General features: G+C 41.3%; 1 long non-coding RNA gene and 1 pseudogene across 1 annotated transcript; both read right to left on the bottom strand.

The window, feature by feature from the left end:
• Positions 1 to 3,147: 3,147 nt before the first annotated feature.
• Positions 3,148 to 5,129, bottom strand: LOC135348035 (52 kDa repressor of the inhibitor of the protein kinase-like; annotated as a pseudogene).
• Positions 5,130 to 5,263: 134 nt separating this feature from the next.
• On the bottom strand, positions 5,264 to 7,184 carry LOC135348036 (uncharacterized). The gene is made up of 3 exons (XR_010398633.1): positions 6,221 to 7,184; positions 6,038 to 6,118; positions 5,264 to 5,979 (listed from the first exon to the last, which is right to left on the bottom strand). It is a non-coding gene; the product is annotated as an uncharacterized LOC135348036 (long non-coding RNA).
• Positions 7,185 to 15,375: the final 8,191 nt, after the last annotated feature.

Below are 15,375 nucleotides of genomic sequence, written 5' to 3' on the forward strand. Positions count from 1 at the left end.
CCTGCCCTAGATTCAGTTCCTTTGGATTTAAATCAAGAGACTATATGTTTGCTTATTTCGAAGGATTTTCAGCGGGACCCAAGCTAGAGAAACAGATTAAGCAGTACAAGTCGCACAGAGTGAATGAATGAGCATTATAAGAAACTGTCCCTACATTCTTTACCCTAAGTTTTGATTTTATCTTTTTTATATAAATCATTGATTTCCCTTTCTTCTCCACAAAAAATAACAAATATAGAACCAGGACGGAGGAGATACAATTTTAATTAGCGTGGGTGTAAACGATTATTTATATCTGTAACTCTCACCAGAAACACAATTGAGCCAAAAAAATACAAAGTGTAGGGCTTGTTAAGAGGTGTAGATTGTTAATGTATTAAAGTTTATTAAAGTAGATACAAAAAGAGTGGTTTTGAAGAAGCCGAGTATATTATTCGTAGAAAGTGGTTACCATGGAAACTGAATCAGCCAAAGTTTAGGTTTGAAGTACCTTAAGTCCTACACAAAGTTTGAAGCCATTCAGTACTACATTCTTGTGGTAGTGTCCAAGAATGTGTTTTTACCACTTTTGGTAGTACATGCCTTGTTGCACTATACTCATCCGGCATTCGGCATTATTTTATGGTGGTTGACAAGATTGAGATATATAAATTCCCGGGAGGCAACCATAAAATACGCTCATAAAATACGCACACTCACCCCACATTACACAGACTGGCAGCCATTGTTTCCCACCCCCGCACAGTCGCTGAGGGCCCTCTTACACCACCCGGACCGTGCCTTCGTCCGGTACGTCATCCGGGGCTTTAGAACAGGAACATTACACAGACTGGCGGCCATTGTTTCCCACCCCCGCACAGTCGCTGAGGGCCCTCTTACACCACCCGGACCGTGCCTTCGTCCGGTACGTCATCCGGGGCTTGACTAACGGGTTTCGAATTGGGACAGCTATATAGAACAGGAACTCTCGCTGGGTAGAATGCTCGTGCTCGGCCCCCTCTCACCCGAACAAACCCCACCACATACTCACCACCACATACTCACATCAAACTATGGGCAGGGGTACTCTCAGCGTGATGTGGATTACTGTTTGGGATCATCCCAAACTAGCTGAATTACTGCAAAATGAAAAGGGAGTGGTAAGGGAGTGGTAATGAACGCGTGGGTGGAACCATGGCTATCGTGTGGGCGGGGTTTATAATTTGCACTTTCCATCCGACGATGTAGCGATGTTGATGAATGACTCAGTACCCCCCCAAAAACGACCTCAACCTCTAGCGCAACAGGACCCGGTACTGCCAAAATATGACATAATATCCTCGCGGCCGGATATGATGACGCTTCACTATATACCAAAATTAATTTCGTGGGCGAAAACCGCAAACATTTATAGCATTACCTTGAAGGGATTGGAAACGAAAATGTTTGCGTGAAACACTCTGCGTTATAGGGTGTAGCTAAAACTATATTTATAGTGCTGCCATACAATAGTGCTGCCATACAATGTGTTGTACATAGAAATGGTCACTTTTAATCTCAAGGTTAAACAACAATCAACCTACGCAAAGAGTACGTGTAACTGATTTCTACACGTAGAGCCACTCACTTAGTAATAAAAATTATTGAAAGAAATGCAGTGGTTGCCCATAATTTTATGTTGGTGTGTTATGTGTTTGTTAGACTTTAGGCAGAAACACAAATGGAAGAAATGACTTTTAGGCTACAAATTAATATAGGGCAGTAAACAGTTTGATTTGAGTCTCCATTTGAGTCTCCATGTGCAAACATCAATGGGCAACCTACGCACATGCAGAGCTGCATAATTACACAATCTTTTATAGGGACTGTGCATCTGGCCAATACTGACCAATACTGAGTAGAATTCTGCCCTAGCACTGTAATAGGGGGCAGAATTCTACTAAACCTCGAGGTTTTGCAGTTAGGAAATCTAGCCATCGCGGGAGTGTAAAAGAGCAACATGTACATGTAGGTGCTACGTGTAATACGGTGTTGGGCTTCCACTGTTGGGCTTCCACTGTACGTTATAATTCCTATCCCTGGGTGTCAACATCACACACATTTGATAGATTGATAGTTCATACCCCTCTGCCTGTTCAACCTCGCCAATCTACAAGTGCAACTCTGAACATATCAGGAAACAGCGGAAGCATGTGTGTGCCCCACTTGGAAACTGTCTTGTACATACACATATACTTCACGTATACAAGTTGTATATGATGCACGTCATCAGGGGCGTAGCCAGGATTTGGGAGAGGGGGGTGCTGAATGAATGGATGGTACAAATTACCAGTGCGCGGAGCGCACTGGCGGCGCACCATAGGTGCGCTCCAATGGGGGGTCTGGGGGCACTCCCCCAGAAAATTTTTTTTATTACATGCTCTGAGATTGATTATAACGTAATCTGGCTAAAGAAATGACAATAATTATTATACAATTTAAATATTTTGCTTTAATAGAAAGTCAAGAGGAGTCAACAAAAATGTTCAGTAGTTCCATGCGTCGAGGGTGGCGACGAGCAAATTCGTCAATAGCATCAGGGATGCTTATGGGAATATCTCTATGGAGATGTACCAGAGAAAGCCCCGTTAGACGCTCGTGTACCATCTTAATTCGTTTCAGTCCACTGAACGATCTCTCAGAGGAACAACTAGTTACTGGCAATGTGCACAAAATTGCTAATAAAACTCTTATGTTTGGAAACAAAGAGGTGGCATGACGCATTGCTTGACTTGCTGTAGTAGGCAAACAAGCTTGACCATGTGTATCCAACTCTTGTTTCCATTTCATCTGCCAACACTGTGACTCACTCTCAACTGAAGCAGGATGAGGAAGATCTTCCGAATACATGTTAACAAGTTCAGTAAGTTTCACAGCTATCTCTTCTGTTGTAGATTTCACCAGAATGGAAGGCACGAATGATAAGCCCTGTATCGCTGTTTGCTGATGCTTGCTGAACCTTGTGTCTATCTCCAAAAGCAGGTGATCAAGAAGTGGAATTGAGATGGACAAGCGGTAGTATTCTGAAGGCGAAGAGGCTGGATGATTTGATCTGTGCTGCTGACATCCGGTGATTCGTGGTAACTTAGGTTGAGTGTTGACAGCCTGGCACATTTTCTCCACACACCTAAACCACTGTGTGTGTGTGTGTTTGGAATCGATGTTGTCTCGAATATCTTGAAGGACTGCACGAACTGTTTTGATTTCAGCAACAGCCTCAACAATATCTTTGGCTTCAGCTTGTAAGCTGCATGTGAGAGCATAAAGGTGTTTGAGACAAGCATTGGTAATCACTAGTGCACTGATAAATTCAGTGGAAGTGATAGCTGCACAAAGAGACTGGGCATCAATTACAGAATCTCTGCTCCATGCACCGAGTTAGCACTGACTATGCTCTCAAAACAAGCAACTATAGCATTGTGCAGTTGCTGAAATCTCTCAAAAGCATCAAGTCGCTGAATCCACCGTGTACGACAGAGATCTTTCAACTTGTGGATAGTTGATTCTGGCTGTGTGTTATCGATTGCCCTCTCGAGACACTTTTGTCGCTTGGGGTGAGCGGAGAAAAACACTGAAACTCTGTCTGCAACTCCCATCATGTTTCGGACACTGGAGACCTCCAAAGACTTAACAACAGCCAAGTTAAGGCAGTGTGAGGCACAGTGTAAGTACAGAGCAAGCGGATACTGTGCTGTAATAAGGGCTGCTGCTCCCCTGGTATGCCCTGACATGTTACAGCACCATCATAGGCTTGACCTCGTAGCATACTGGGGTCAACATCACATGCATTTAAACAAGACAACATCTTGTCAGCAAGAGCACTACCAGAGACACCAGTGTCACACTCAATGAAGCTGAGAAGATCTTCACGTACAATGCCGTTGACTACAAGGCTGAGCTGCTCTTTGTTAGATGCATCGGTCACTTCATCAGCAATCATAGTGAACCACTTGGCTTTATTCAGTTTGGCAACTATTTGAGAGCGAATCTGATCACCAAGAATGAGAACAATCTGGTTCTGTATGTCAGCAGAGGTGTAAGAGCAGTTTCGAGCGTGAGATAACAAGTGCTCCTCTAGAATAGAGTCACCAGCGGACACTCTAAACTGTAGTAGTGCCCAAAAATTTCCATGATTTGCCAAAGGCTGGGCATCTAGGCTGGGCATCTAAAACGGTTGAACTGTCACTGTGGCCACGGAGAGAAACATTTTGTCTGCCACAAAACACGATGGTCTCAATGATAGATTTCAGTTTCTGGCGATTCACTCGTACTCGCTCAGCCATTGCGCTACTCATTGAATGGCGGATCGTGGGCTGTTCTCCATTCATCACTTTCAGAAAATTATCTGCTGTAACAACGGCATGCTGGTGATAAAGTTTGGATGCATGTTTATCAAGCAGCTCCAATGCCTTATTAAATTAGGTAAGTGGCCTACTTACAAGGTTACCAGGGTCTGACTGGTGAAATGCTGTCTTACTGAACAAAACACATGGTACGCAAAAACCACCATTTTCAACTTCACTATATGCTAACCATGGATAAAGCAGAAGCCATCGGGGCTGGAAGGAACGGATACTTGAACGATGACGATGGCTCACTGCGATTACTTAGTAACTCGTACTTTTCGGTGTCCAACACATTTCTCTTTCCAACATACGAAGCTATGTCATTATGCGGTGCCAGTCGTGCCTGCTTTGAGGGTATTGGTGGTTGAGTTACATCTTCATCTGAAGATGTCCTATAGTATATATACAAAATACATTGTTTGATTATTAGTGTTCATTTTTGAATTGTGCAGCTAATTACCTATCTGTATCAGGTTCAGCTTGTGAATCAGCAGGACAGGGTGGCAAGCCACTTGCAGACTCAGTTACAGTGTTGGTGCTGTTGTGTGAGCTGGGCTCAACTGAAAAATACTCAAAGAGTGACATGGACTGGTGATTATGATAGCTAAACAGTCTGCAACTCTGTGGGGGATCTGGTTTTTCTCTAGCCACGTGGCTTTGCGCATGTGCACTGGAATTAATATTTGGAGGTGGAGCTTACACTGAACTAGCATGGAGGTGGAGTTTCGAGTTGATAATCGTGCTAGTTATCATATCAGCTAGCTAGCTATATAGTTAGTAACAAGAATTTGTGGAGCAGATTCTGAGGCCAGAGGGGGGTGCTGGAGCACCCTCTGCCCCCTTCTGGCTACGCCACTGCGTCATTGCTCAAGTTAGTTTTCAAACCGGAGTATGCCACATATCCAAGTTGCACATGCCTTGATCACTGTTGTGTGCAATTTGCTTATGCCTTGTTTGCAACCCTGGTATACATGGGACACTTCTTGTTTATATGAGTTTGTTTATATGAGTTATAATTATAATTATAGCAGCACATGACTTTAATTCGGAGCAAAGTGATTTTCAACTCAACAAAGTGTCAACAATTGAAGTCAATTGAATGGGATGATAAGTGATGATGAATATGAGATTTACTAATGATTGGTATGTCCATTTTCAAGTCCATTAATTTTGGTTTCAAGTGTTCTGATTCTGGGTACATCCAACGTTGTATTTGAAACTTACCATTTTCCCATGTAGGATCCAACGTTAGGACGTGGATGGCTGGCTGTTTGAGGGATCACTTTCTATGCGGTTCTTCCTTGCACTTGGATTTTTCAGTGTAGCTGTGTGGGTAAATGGATAGTAAATACACTTACCCTGTGAGCACCACTTCAGCTGATGGACTATCAAATTGTTCGGATTACACAGATCATCGGACTCCTCAGACATATCATCTATATCATCCACACATATGTCTTCGGCTTGACCCGATTCTCATGTTTCTGTAAAACACAGATAGCAGCTTTTTCACACTGAAACATACTACCCTTTTGCGACGTGCCCGATATTCTTTCCTTGCTCTGACGAATGTCCCATGTTCTTCGCAGATTCTCATATTTTCGCTGCACTGCCGCTATAGAAACAATTAGGGCCTAAAGTAAGTACACAATGTACATTTTTGCTGCACGCACCTTTGACTTATTCTTTAGCAATCTGGTGATGTTTTCACACGCTTAGTAGTTTGTAGTCTAAAGTTGATCTCTAAAGTTGATCTGTATTGTACAGAAAGATTAAATGATTTGCCTTTGTGACCAGAGAATCATTCACCACAGCCACGCCTACTATAGGAAAACAAAAGAATACCGTAGGCATACCGTTAACTCTCGGCATATCCGAGCACTGCTGCTGGTCATCTCTTTCGGTAGAGTAGTCAGTTCTTTCTCGTGTCTGCATATCTTTTTGGTTTTTCAGCACCAGTCGGCATCCATCCTTCGCTCAAAGGTGTGCTTTGCATTGGGTGCCCAGGCGTAGTGCACGAAGTTGAGTAACGCTATCACTAGAAAGTGAGTTCAACTCATCTGGAAGGAACCACTCTGATTGGGACGATACTGCCCTCTTGTTCTGATCAACTGCCTGGGTACACCCGTGGTCATAGGTCAGCTGTGAGGCCACTTGATCTGCAGTAAGCTTCCTCTTGCAACATTGATGTCGACCTTCTTTCTTTTGTGTAGTGACCAGCAAAGCAGCGAGCTACAGTACACGAGCTACAGTACAGAAGTACAGGCGCCTTTCTAAGCTTGACTTCATGTGTTCATGTGACATATCCTGAATGCTGTATCAGCATAATTATTTGAAGCTAGTCTGGTAGCTAGTTTACTGACTGTCAGGCAGGCTTTGAACATTGCTGTGAAAATGTGACATACTACCAATACATTCTCCTGATCATATCATATTCTGCTGTGTTGTACTTTAAAATTATAGTATTGTTGCCACCACTTTTGGATGGTTGCACTGTACATTTACACTGTACATTTAAAGAAAGCTACGCTTCTACTTACTTAGACTCATAAATTGAAATTGACACTGATGATAGGATGGACGATAGGATGGACGAGAAGGCAGTGATGTCGATCAAGATGAAGATGACTTACCAGATGTTGAAGAAGTACGTTACGATCAGTTAATTTTCTCGTTAAGCACAGGTATACATATACGTATCGTTATATTCAGGTGGAGACAGATGAAGTGGAAGACATGCTTAATGAAGAAGAGGCAACCGAACAAACTTCTCCGGCTGTATATATTTTTCTTGCTTATGTTTCAAGCCCTATCTGATAACGCCCTTGACGTACTGCTCAAATTCCTGTCAATATTTTTCAGGACAATTTCACAGATGCTTGTTCCGCTAACAATGTTTCCTAGACAAACTTCCTAATTCAGCTCGCCTCGGTGCAGGGAACAATTTTAAGAAGTACGTTGTTTGTCCTGATTGTCGCAGTCTCTATGACATAGACCAGTGTCTAAATCAGGGAGATGTGTGTATAGAAGACCCAACACAGAAAGAAGTGCAAGGCAGTTATCATGAAAGAAGTAAAATGGAGCTGGCTATTTCTTTTTACCCAAGATTTATATACTGCTACAAAAGCTCTCTGCTTCAGGTTTTTTGTACTGGTAATGTATACGATGGGGCTGTATCGAGCAGTTTCAAACGGCCATCCATTTTTGAGTTTGACAGGGAATCTCGCGTTTCAGCTAAACATTGACTGGTTTAACCCTTTCAAACATACTCAACACTGGCTATCTATTTGAGCATTTTGAACTTACCCCGAACTGAACGGTACTTGCAAGAGAACATTATCCTTGTTGGAGTTAGGCCCAAAAGAACCACCTCTTCACTTGAACACATTTCTGGAGCCACTTGTGAACGATTTGAGGACTGGTGTTCTCATGAAAAGTGACACTCTGCTTGTCAGAGCAGCTTTGCTTTGTGTCACATGCGACATTCCTGCAGCAAAAAAAGTTTGCGGGTTTATGGGACATGCAGGATGTCTTTTGTCCTTCCGAAAGGGTGATTATTCTAATTATGAGAAGACACAGTGGACTGAAAGAACTATTGAGGACCACAATAGCAAGGCTGATGCGCACTCGAAATGTTCCACACTTAAAGATTGAAAGATCATTGAGAAAGAGAAAGATCATGCCTACACCATTCTGCTGGAGCTCCCATACTTTGATCCAAGTCCTATGCACAATTTGCTCCTTGGACACAGGAGGACAAGGTCACTTTTGTCGAGTAAAGACTATTCAGGAAAAAGTCGATGCGTTTGTATGCTGATGTGTGGGTCGCATTCCCTCAAAATTATCGTCTAAGTTTTAAAATGGAAAAATTGGGTACTTTACTTTTCATTTTCATTGTACGCTCTCAAGAACACCCTTCCATGGAGAGACTACAAGCTCTTTGTCAAGGTATGTTGCCATCGAAGATTGTTGACAATTGTTTTGGAAGGATTTTGTTGATTTGTACGGTAAAGAATCTTGTACAATTAATATGCACACCTTCATGGTCATCTGACCTTCATGGTCATCGGACACACTCTGACTCAGTGTGTCCGTGAATATGGCCCGGTGTATTAATTCCTTTTGGTGTTTCGCCTTCGAAAGGATGAACGGTACCAATAATCGTTACGTCTCCGTCTCCGTTCAGTATATGCGTAAATTTCTTGACAGTAAGAGATACGCACCCTTCAATTGGCCCAAGGAATTCACTGAAGAGTACCTTCCCTTGCTACAACATTTTGTATATAGTTGAAACAGAGATTGATTCACAACAGTAAAACGCCGGTTAAAGAAGGTGCGCTGTCTTTGAGCAGACTCACATTCTCAGGCGTTTGGGAGCTGATGCGGAAAGTGTTAGGCTACATGCTCTCTTATCAATTGGCAGTTATTTGCTTCCAATGTGCTTGGAAGCAAAGGTTCCCGACATTCGAAGTCTTCACTTCTCCTTGCTCATGAGCACACTGAGATTCTTTTTTTTTTATTGAGTGTACAATTACTTATCAACAGTCCGATTCATTGTGTTAACTATTACCCGTGCAAAGTCTGGTATGGACACCCCGTGCAAGTTTGGACCACAGTTCTGTATATTAAATGCACTAGAGACTTTGGTCGAGCTCTAATCTATAGCTCTAATCTATATGTTATTTCTCCTTTACATGTGTGACAAATTTTATTATGTGAAAAAAAATTTGAGTTCAAAGGTTGTCCACATCAAAGTTTTTCAGCCTCTAACGTACCTTGTACCTAGCCTAGCCTGCATATATATATAATGTACTGCATGCTAGAAATTAAGCAAGCTTTGCTACTGGAGAATGCCTCGAGCTCAAAACAGAAGGTACAGCCAGCTAACTTTTCTACAGAGATCGAGAGCAGAGGAAAATACTTGGAGTCCAGATTAATACAGGAGGAGGCCATGCACTCTTCCATACTACTTCAAACTACTTAACGTCATTAGTACTTTACCCCCCCCCGCGTATAAATTATGGACGTATTATAGCTCGTATTATAGCTTGAAGACGGGCCACACCCATTAAACAGTCACAGTTCTAAAAATATACACCTGGTACCATTTGTCAATGAAGGATTCGAGAACTATCTAGTTTTACCTCAGTACAGTGACATGGCTAGTTGCAAGCTTCTTGAGATTCCCCCTCCCTACTCTGCGCACTTAGGCCCGGGTCCAGATTTCAATACCAAAATTTACACTATGTTCATACTGCTGTATTATTTGCAATATACAGTGTATGCTGCATCAAAATGATCCAAAATGAAGCTCAATGATTTCTTTTTCCAAAAAACTTAATTCAATTATGCTAATTAGTCCCATAAATGGTGATGACGTCATGCCACTTTCAGAGGAAACATAATCATAACAACAACATACACTCTATCTTTTGAGGGCCTAAACAGCTACTCTTGTTATCTATAACAGCTAGCTAAGCAAATACATTGACGTCACATGCAATGAATAACATTAATAAACATTATGAATGTCATTAACACTACATAATCTACATAAAATGTTGGCAATGAATAAAATTAATATATCAGTACCTGACCCAGGCCTTAACTGCGCAGAGTAGAAGTGCCCCCTTATAGTGCCCCCTTATAGTTAACCAACGGGGAGGGCATCTTACTGATACGTATAGCCCTTCACTTTTTTCAAGTGTGGACATGCACCACCTAATGACACATTATAATGCATGCCTAATCGGCTGTGTGTACACCCTGACCTAAAACTTCAGGTAAAGTCTATAGGAGAAGAAAGCAATCGAAGGACAGTCACAAGCTGCTTCCCTTAATTATGAAAACATAATTACATGTGGTTGCTGGAAATGTGAAGTGTGCAATTCATGTTCTTGGTTACATCAAATATTAGCTTGCACATGTCATGTGCACAAAAATTGGAAACATGGGATGATACAATCCTACTCCATGTTTGGCAAGAATTTCTCAACTTGGGAATTCGCATATTTCTTACTGTGCAGTGTTGAAAGTGTAAAACCTAAGTATCCGTTTTCTTGCCTCCCACTCCGTCCTGTCTCCTTGGAGGCTGCTCCCTCCCCCAACAATGTGCCTCACCTCGTACACCTCGTACATGTCGGTGAACAGCTATCCCCCCATACCCACTAGTTCTGGATAACCAGCCCGAATCAAAATCCAAGAGAACATGGCTAGAAACATTGCAGTTACAGCAGCAGCTTTACCGTGTCAGCAGCTTTACTGTATCCCTTGTGCGGCTACGCCTCGAGGCATAACGAGTAGGAGTGTTGCTTTTTTTGTTACTCCCTTTTTGAGGTAATGCAGGTAATGCATCAATTTTCTTTAAACAAGACTGAGTTTATATAGATAAGCTAACTTTAACCCTTTAACCGTCGATTGTGGCCCGCAATAGTGACTTTTTTTGCGAAATTCTAATTCTGCGATACTTGGGAAGTAGCTCGAACTACGCACATCCCTGTATAGAGGAAGAGCTGTAGAATCACGTGCAATTTAACCTAGAATTTTCCAAGCCACGTTGCTATGTTAAAATTTCATTAGCATCTTACCGCACGAAGCTATGGCTAGATTGTTTTACTTGTGCCGATGTGCTTGAACAGCTTGAGGACAGCAATGGCGATGCGGGGAGGAGAGGATAGTAGGATACCTCCCAAAGGCTACCAGCTTTATGCCAGACGCTGATGAACTGTCTGGGATGCATGACATGGACCTAGACGCTAGCGCTATGGACCAGGACGGTGAAAGACCAGGAGAGGGCTCACTGTGTGACTCTGGCAAGTAGTATAGTATAGCTAGAATATCAGTAGTGTAAGTATAGTATAGCTAAAATAGTTATGTGAGCTTGTAAATTTCATAGATCGTTCACCGATATTGTACTAGCACTGTTACATTCGTGAAAATCAAGCTTAGCCAAGCCTTTATACCATATAATACGCTGATCCATAATACGCTGATCCATACGCTGATCCATACAAAAGATTTTTTGGATTTTATCTCACCACTGGCCGAGCATTTAAAATGATAAAAACCGTGGTTGTTATGGCAACACATGTTGCACCATTTTATTCCTTGTTGTTGTATGGGCATTCTATTGGTATATGGTTGCTAGGCATTTTATTGCTCTGGAAACCCGATAGAGAATTTACAGACATAAGAATCCGACGGTTAAAGGGTTAATGTAATAGAGACTTTAAGCGAAAGGTCTTAGCACAGCGCAGCTCGAATCGCCTAGCAACGAGTTCTATTATAACTGAAAGAAAAGACTTCTTTACAGTGATATTATGCAAGTCACTGAAAGTTTGAACCATTTAAGGAGCAGCTTTGGTAATTATTATTAAGGCCTGTCCACACTAGACACTCAATGCGCATTGAATGCGCATTCAAACTGAATTGAGTGTGTCCACACCCAATGCGCATTGCGCGAATTCGAATTACAACTGCTTTGACCCAATCCACCCAATCCACCTCTGGAGGTGGATTGAATGCGCATTGCACAGGATTCGCGTGCGTTATTTAGAAATGTATCAATGAATTTTTATGCAGCCTTGCAGGTGCTCTAGCTAGCTATAGATCTACTAGATTAGGCAGACATGGCATGCAGCAGAAGAGGAAGAGCAGTGCTTGTGGTTGGGACAGCGAGGCTACACGCGCTCGCATATCTGTAAAGAGGAACAGAGACATCTTCCTAAAAGTATCTAGAGATCTCCAAGACCTTGGATACAACTGGATCTGGGAGCAGTGTAGAACTAAAATAAGAACGATATGCAATAAGAACGATATGCACTTGGTTTGTAGAGTAGAGATGCCATGTTTCTTTGAATGACATCAGTTGTTTTGTCTTTGAGCAAATCAGTAATAGACAGCAACTCAACATACATGTCACGACCATGAGATGTTGCAGTATTCCTTGTACGTTTTAGCTAGTTCGCCATTTCCAAGGTCGTTAAACCATGAACACCCATCTGATTTTATCCACCAGTATTCATCTGGTAGAACCTTGCACGCATCATCAAGTACCGATCCCTAAAACATTAAACATTAACAAGCGTAGACCTTTATAATTAATTCACAGCAATTTATATACCTGAACACCAGCTTCCACAGTGAAAGTGCTTGGAGCTATTGGTGCGTACTCCGAGGGCTGGGATATTCACTCGAGCCTATACATAATTATGCGACAACATCATGTATATAGGTAGCATCTTCAATCACTTGGTTCCTGGGAATTGAAGCAGGTCCTTTCACGTTCGTTGTTTCCACCTTCCACATAGGACCAGAATGCATGTTCAACCACTTCTTTCCAAATAGTGTATACATTGACTCCAACCATAGTCGATACTCTGCTGGGCAGGCAACCTACATGCATGAAGTGGGAGACATCATTCTAATGTATATATGTATTACAAGTCACACACACCTGTGTTGAAGAGTATATTCAAACAGGCCAGTAGTCAGTTGCTTTGTTGGAAAAACAGTCCATCTGACCCCATCTGACCTCATTGCAACAAACGCACACGCGAACTACTGACCATGGCTCCACAACTGACCCCGAGCAAGCATACCCTCACGATCAAACTGTACCCTCCTAGCACAGACACAAGTCTGGGTACACTGACCGCAACAAAACTACTGACCATGGCTCCACAACTGACCCCGAGCAAGCATACCCTCACGATCAAACTGATTTAGACATGTTACAGGACCCTCATAGCAAACAAAACACGTTGAACCACTACCAACGCCTGCTTAGCATGCAGCCTGTATATCAAAGCCCACACCTAAGGTCATTCATTGAATTCGCACAAGATTCCAAACAAAAAAACCAACCAAGAAGAGCCAGAAACAAAAACATGGCCAGCTCCTAGCAGAACTTCATTCAACACCTCTTCAGCACTCACAACACCCTACCAGTAGAAAGTACATGTCAGAACTTTTCGAAGCTAGCAAGTACCTGGCACATTGAACTCTGACCTGAACTGTATGTAATTATGCTAGCTACTTGGTATTCGTGACTCTATTTTATTTTACCTACATCAACTAGCCCAATTAGCACTATCTCACACGGACCGTCCTTGCCGCGACCATGGATGCAACTTGAAGTGCTGAGCTTGCAATAAACTTTTTGTGCACTAATGGCAGTTTATGCTAAACTAAAAGCAAGCTTATGATCATGCAATGACCAATGGTATAAGCATGGTATTATACATGAATTATCAATGTTATTCCAGTGATTTCTCAGTCCAAGTTCTTGCCACACATCAACACTGCGGTGAATCAGAGCATGACATTGATCTTTAATATTGATATTGCCAAGTCTCGAATATAAACTTATGGAGATGCTACCCCGCAAAGATGGATCAACAAATCGGTCAATAACTCAAGAAGTATGATATCCCATAGCTGAAGCAATAAAATAACATCATGTACTACTAGTAACCATTCATTTACAATAGATGCAATTCATATGTCAGTTCTTACCCCACAAATAAAAAGAAGCTAAGTGTTGTAAAATTTGAAGTGTGCTACCAAGAGTAGTTCTGTACTAAACACATGATATGAAGATTGAGCAAGAAATGGATCTTGTTATGATCAAGCAAAATGTCTACCGCACCAGCAAGGAAGTGGGTACCTTACTGCTCAAAACTCCTTAGTGCTCAAAACGCAAATATATTAAAGCTTTGATGTCTTAACAAGGTATTTTATCAATCTTAATACATCGTTTTATTTTAGCAATTGAGGAAAATAGACTAGATTTGCTTTGATGTGTCTTGTGCCCAAGAAAAAGGATAAATGTGGAGACTTCAGCGTGTTGTTGAAAGTCATTATAATTATAACGAATTACTAAAGTACCTGATGCTAATTGTTACAGATGGTCCCTGACGTACTAAGTCAGCATCTGAAGTGAAAGGACCTCGCATTGGAAGATTCATTCCAGAGGATGGCGATGAAATGTTCTTCTTGTTGATTTTGTACTGTGTAAAGTTGTTGTGTAAAGTGAATTAGAGTAATTTTTGTTTGATACCCGTGTGCAAGAATTTGTTTTTGGCATTCCTGAAGTTCTACGTGACATTCAGAACATTAAACCCTTCCCAACTGTGTTTTTGTGATATAAATAAATAATTATATGTAAGATGACATAATTATTATAATTATTTGTTGAAATAAAAATTCTAAAACAACATTATAATTATTATACATAATTATAATTATAACAATTAAAAAACAATTTTAAATTGTTATAATTATAGTATATAATTATACACAGGGATAATAATTATTGGCAAACTAAAGCTATATAGAAATCCTGGTAAGACTGCAATGTTAATGTTATGCTATATTTTTAGCTCATAAAATTAATGTTCACTCTGGAATAATAAACTGTATAACTAAACTCGTTGAACCTATTTACTTATACATTATTATTATGTATATTTTATCCTCACGTGATTTTTATGTTTATGCCATTTTTGTGTTTATGCCATGCTAGCCTCGTTGTTCGCCTAACGCCTAACTGTTATAAAAGCGAAAACTCGGCCCATGCATGTGTTTTCTGAAATAAGATTTAATTTGTCACTGGTGTCTCAGAACTAATTGTCAGCTCATGCTTAAAATTTTCATTGTATTTGTGTCGGCTAATTAACCAATAATATATTGTATTATGGAAAATTCACAGATACCATATGCCGGTGGAAAATTTCGAGGTGTTTTTTTAATTTCCCGTTTTTTGTGCGTGGCTCACGAAAAATTAGAACCCGTGGAGGCTTCATACCCGTGGAGGCTTCATATGCGCATGCAAGATAGGTGCCACAACACCCTACTTACCCGCGAAATGTTCGAAAATTTTCCACCCATATGGTACGTATAGTATACACTAGAGTTGCCAGTTGTGCTGCAGCATGATTATAGTGACCCAGCTAGGGCATGTAACTTCATGGATGATGATTGAATGCCTCAAATTATGAAGGTTTAGCAG

The sequence above is a fragment of the Halichondria panicea genome, chromosome 14 (assembly GCF_963675165.1).
Source record: "Halichondria panicea chromosome 14, odHalPani1.1, whole genome shotgun sequence".
Lineage (NCBI taxonomy): Eukaryota > Metazoa > Porifera > Demospongiae > Suberitida > Halichondriidae > Halichondria > Halichondria panicea.